Below are 5,489 nucleotides of genomic sequence, written 5' to 3'. Positions count from 1 at the left end.
TTTCTGGTGTTATCAATGTTCATGGCTTATGGTTTGGATGTTTTTGACTCTTTTAATTAGTAATGAACTATACCAAATATCAGCAAATTTCTCCTATACAAAGTCAGATAGTAAATATTTTTGTGGGATTATCAGACTCTGATGCAATTTCTCAATTTTGCAAAAGCAGCTACAGATAATGTATTTTAAGAAGCATTTATTTACACAAGCGAACAATGGGCCAGACTGGCCTACAAACCATGTGAATTCCTGAACTGTCTTTTTTTTTTTTTTGCGGTGCTGGGTGCTGGGGATTGAACCCAGGGCCTTGTGCTTGCAAGGCAAGCACTCTACCAACTGAGCTATATCCCCAGCCCCTGAACTATCTTTTATTCTGTGGGTGGGACTTAAAATTTGTTTGCTTGATGCACTTATTTACATATTTTCTTCACTATAAGTTAATAACAAAAATAACATTTATTGACTACCTAGTTCCTGAAAAGGTGCTAATGTTTTACTTTATTTACTTTTATGTGGTGCTAAGGACCAAAATCAGTGCCTCATACATGTATCTGGAAATGTATTTCCCATTGCTGTGCACAGACTTATAATTTATATGGGTTAATCCACTGAATGTACCACCACAAGCCGTATAGGAAAAGATAGTTTTTATTAAGACATATAAAGTATGTACAAAAGGGAAACCATCCCACATAGCATACCAACTCGGCACCGGAGAGACATCACGGGCATTTTGCAGCATACATAACCAAAGAAAGCAGTCTTGTCACCTTTGAGTTCTTCTCATCTCCCTTAAATACCCTGGAGTAAACATATAAAGTTAGTATCTGGAGCCACTGGGTTTAGTGCCATCAGTACATTTGGTCTCCAGACCTGGATCTGGCCAGGAGCCAGGTCTTGAGAGCAGAAACCAGATGTCTGTAAGGTTTTTTTTTTGTTGTTTTTTTTTTTTTTTTAATATTCTCAGGCAGAGTTTATCTGTCCTTGAACAGGGGCACTGCCAGATCACTAAGTTTCTCATGCAAGTTGTTTACTCCTCGTCCTGATTTCACTTTTTGAAAGCACTCTTAAGCAAGACTCCATTTTTCTCTACAACATGCTAGGCAATGCTCTTCCACTGAGCTACAGCCCCAGCCTGGTGCTAAATGTTTTAAATAAATAATTTGAGTAAATGCTCATAGCAATTTTGTGAACTGAGAATCTAGGGAATTCAATAAATTGTACAAGGTGAACAATACTGGCAGCACTACAAGGATATGTTACTCCCAAATGTAAGTCCTTAATCTCTGTGTACTTCATCTCTTCCTAAAATACAGCATGTCAATCAACAACAAATATAAAAAGAGGTAGATTTGTCTCAGATGGTAGGAGACAAAAATTCAAGTTAGATTTTCCTGCAACATAATTTTCTTAAAATGCAAATCAGAAACTATGGTCCTGTGTGAGACAAGAAACATTTGTCAAAATGGAGAATCACACTAACTGAAGTCTTGAGAGAAAAAGTGTTGTAGTTTAATTGAAACTGAAAATGAGTGCAAAATTTATAAGTTTGATTCAGTATTTGTTTGACACTTCCATAGGAGAAGTAGGTAGTCTGCTTAAGGTTAAACCAATCAGTGAGAATATCATTTTTTCAACCCATTTCACTTTAAGCATATAGAACAACCAGCACCAGATCTGGGTATAGAAAGCTAGTCAGAATGTATGTATTTCTGCATTCTGACTTGTGGTAGTTTGAGGGAAGCATTGTCTTTTCTTTGCTGACCCATTTTATATTGTAAATAATCTGTTTTCTTAACAGATTCTTGGGGAAAATAATTTTTTCTTTTGTTTATTTTTTATTTATTTTTACAGACTGCATTTTGATTCATTGTACACAAATGGGGTAAATCTTTTTGTTTCTATGGTTGTGTATGATGTAGATTCGTACCATTTGTGTACTCATACATGTACATATGGTAATGATGTCTGTCTCATTCCACCATCTTTCATACCCCTGTCCCCTCCTCCCTCTCACTTCCCTCTATGTAATCTAAAATTCCTCCATTTTTCTCTCACTCCCTACCCGGCAATCTCCATTCTATATCATGATTTACTTATCAGGAAAAACGTTCAACCTTTTTTTTTGTTTGTTTGTTTGTTTATAGCAGCTCAGTTCACAATTGTTAGATTGTGGAACCAACCTAGATGCCCTCAATGGATGAATGAATAAAGAAAATGCGGTATATATGCACAATGGAATATTATTCAGCCATAAAGAAAAATAATATTATAGCATTTGCAGATAAATGGATGGAATTGGAGAATATCAGGCTAAGTGAAATAAGTCAATCCCAAAAAACCAAAGGGCAAATATTTTCCTAATAAGTGGAAAATAAATTTAATACCTCATTTTCTTCCCCTATTTTCTTCTTTCTCTTACTTTTTGAATTTCTGTGAGTACTTAATTTTGGCTTCAATTAAATATCAATTTCTAAAATGCATCTTTAACTCTTTAAATTTCTCAAAATAAAATGTAAATGTTAACATAATTCTATAATAGTTACACAAGGAGCCCTGAGAAAGCCTTACAAAGTCCAAATAGAAGTTTACTCAATGATGAGTAATAAAAATAATGCAGTATTCAGTAACAGATTTTTGTTGTTCTAGAGAACATCATAAAAATAATGATTAATATGGAAAAATATGTAAAATATTAAAATAATTTGAATAGAGATAGAAAATATTTTTACTTCATCTTAAATTTTGTTTGTATTTTCTAGTAAAATGTTATATTAGGCTTAATCTTTTCATTTATTATCTAAATATATTGGGTTAGAAAAAAAACAATTTCATTTTCCAAGTGTCATTAATTCTTAAATGTAAATACCTTCAAGGAAAAGTACAAAGATGATAGTTAATGAGGTTATTCTTAAATCATCAAAGCATTGCTTGCTAGAATTTCTTGATATTCAAAAAAAAATCATCAGTCTCATACGTATTAGCCCCTGTCCCCCTTATTCTTTGCCAGGATGGTAGGCCTTCATTGGTCGATGTAAAATTTTCCACAAAAAGGGTAATTCTAGGAAATTAGTTAATTTCAGTGTGGGTTATCCATAACAGATTTGTCCAGGCCCTTATATCTGTGCTTGTGCAATCCAGTTTTCTAACTGATTTCTTCTTCTGTCCTTTCATTATCCATATTTTGATTCTTACCAATTTATTCATATATCAGTTTTTGAGCAGTAGAAAGATAAAAGGGTAAGTAAGTTTAACACTTTTTTGTGTGTTTTGTTTTTAAAAATTGATGAAAGATTTAGGATATTAATTGAGGAAAGCCATAGGACAATTGTTATTAATTATGTTCAATCAGATCTTATTATTCATGTCAACATCTTGCCTTCATGAATGTGGAGAGATAGTAGAATAAGAGTCATTCAAGTTTGACATTACCCTGTGAGACAAGTTACGGTTCTAAATTAAGGTAATTAAATGAATGAGGGGTATACCAATTGAAATGTAGAGAGGTGTGTGTGGAGTGTTAATATCCACACTTCTTTCTTCTGGCAAAAAGCAGGCACTGCCTCCTGCAGTAGAACAAATTTTCACTGAAAATAACTTTTAGAAGGATTTCATGCTTATGTTAATCACCAGCAAATTTGACAAGGTACTTGCTTAAGATCAATCTCCTAATATGCACAGAATTTCCTTGATATAAACAACACGAAGTACATTTGAAAATCCCTACACAAACATAAAAATGTATAGTATACATATATAGCATTTTTCCATTTTTACCATGTTCTTTGAGTGCGCCAGCTTTAATTATTGTTTTATGCATAGTCTACCTTTTTTCTCCAATATGATATGATGTCATCACAGGTACAGCAACATCCTAACGGTATTTCTCAGAAGTGCAGCCAGAGAACATCTTTGGATAGCTTTTCTATGCCCTGCTCCCAAACATGGACATGTTTATTTTCCAGAGAGAAGAGTACTATCAATGTTTTTGCTGTTGCAATTGTTGCTACTAGTGGTTTAATTCTTATTCTTCTCTGGTAATTTATTGTTTACAGTTCTTACAGAGAAATATTTCAAATTAAATCAGAGGAAGGTTTATTGTGAGGCTATAAGGTTAAGATGCATTCAACAATAACATGCTAAGCATTTGACATATAAATCTTTACATCTGACTTTATCAAAACTGTACTTAAAGTCAGATTTTATCTTCAACTTAATTTTCTAGATAGGAGGTGTTAGCTTTATACCTAACAGGAGGTGTCATTGCAGATAAGGGATACTCACTTGTAATATTTGTAGCAATAGACAAATGACTCAACTTGTACTATTTACAGCATAAATGACTATAAGAATTCCTCTAAGTCAACAGATAAGAAAAAGACAGGATGATAGAAAGTTTGACAAAGACTTGAATGGTTACTTCATGAAAAGAATTCCAAAAGGGCAACAAATGTAGGGGCTCAGTCTTTTCAGTAGTAAGGGAAAAGCAAATTTAAGTCACAGTAAGAAACCATTATACTATACCATTATACACATGACTCACAAATATGTAAAAATCTTCTAAAGAGTTTACTGTACTAAGACAATGCTGTGGGAGAGTAAATTTATACAAGCACACTGAAAAGTGTGTAACTAAGTCAAAAGTAATATACTTTGGGACTTGGGATATCCACTCCAAAGTAAATATCCTAATGAAAATCATGTATAATGTAACAGTATCCTTTATACAAGAATATTCTTAGCAACATTCTGTTTGTCATTGACAAAACTGGAACAACACAAATGCTCCTGAGCTGGAGAATAGATAACCAAAGGTGTTTACACATAGTGGAATGCCATAAAACAACAAAAACCAAAGTACCACAACAACCTCTCAAATGAAAGGGCCCAAAAAAGGTGCCTCTTAAAAACAATGTTCAACATAAAAGACAATATAGCAAAGAATACTTAGGATATGGTTCTATTTAGATAAATATTCAAAACCAGGCAAAACTGAATGATGGTTTAGGAGTGCATACTTGAGTGATAAACTATAAAGGTGAATCAGAAATCAAGTTAGAATGGTGACCTCTGGTGGGGGGAGAGAGGGGGCTGCTGGGATGATCCTTATGAACTGTTTCTCCTCTATGATTGTAGTTATTTACCTTTTGCTTTTTTATTTATTAATGCAGTTCTGTTTATGTTTCATGTACTTTCCTGAATGTGTTTAGGAAATATACTCACTCAGCACATACCAGTTCCTATCTTGAGAATAGATTATATGTGGGCAAGAGTGGAACAGGGAAACCGTAAGATGGTTGAGAGATTAATGGGAGCAGGGGCTTGGCCAGGACCATGATCTATGGACGAAGAGATGGGAAGAAATAGATGCATTAGGTAGTATTAATAGGACTTGCTAATGGATGGTTTCCTCTTATTCCTTATGATCTTCATAAACCAGAAAAGGTTACATGGACAGAAGCAGCTCAAACTATTTGGGATAGAGTACA

The 5,489-nt window shown here is 33.8% G+C and overlaps 1 non-coding gene across 1 annotated transcript; it reads right to left on the bottom strand.

Moving 5' to 3' along the window:
• Nucleotides 1–277: 277 nt before the first annotated feature.
• Nucleotides 278–354, bottom strand: Trnaa-ugc (transfer RNA alanine (anticodon UGC)). Its single transcript has one exon. It is a non-coding gene; the product is annotated as a tRNA-Ala (tRNA).
• Between the last annotated feature and the right edge of the window lie 5,135 nt (nt 355–5,489).

This window comes from Sciurus carolinensis, chromosome 12, assembly GCF_902686445.1.
Source record: "Sciurus carolinensis chromosome 12, mSciCar1.2, whole genome shotgun sequence".
Lineage (NCBI taxonomy): Eukaryota > Metazoa > Chordata > Mammalia > Rodentia > Sciuridae > Sciurus > Sciurus carolinensis.
This window is presented reverse-complemented; position numbering and strand designations above follow the sequence as displayed.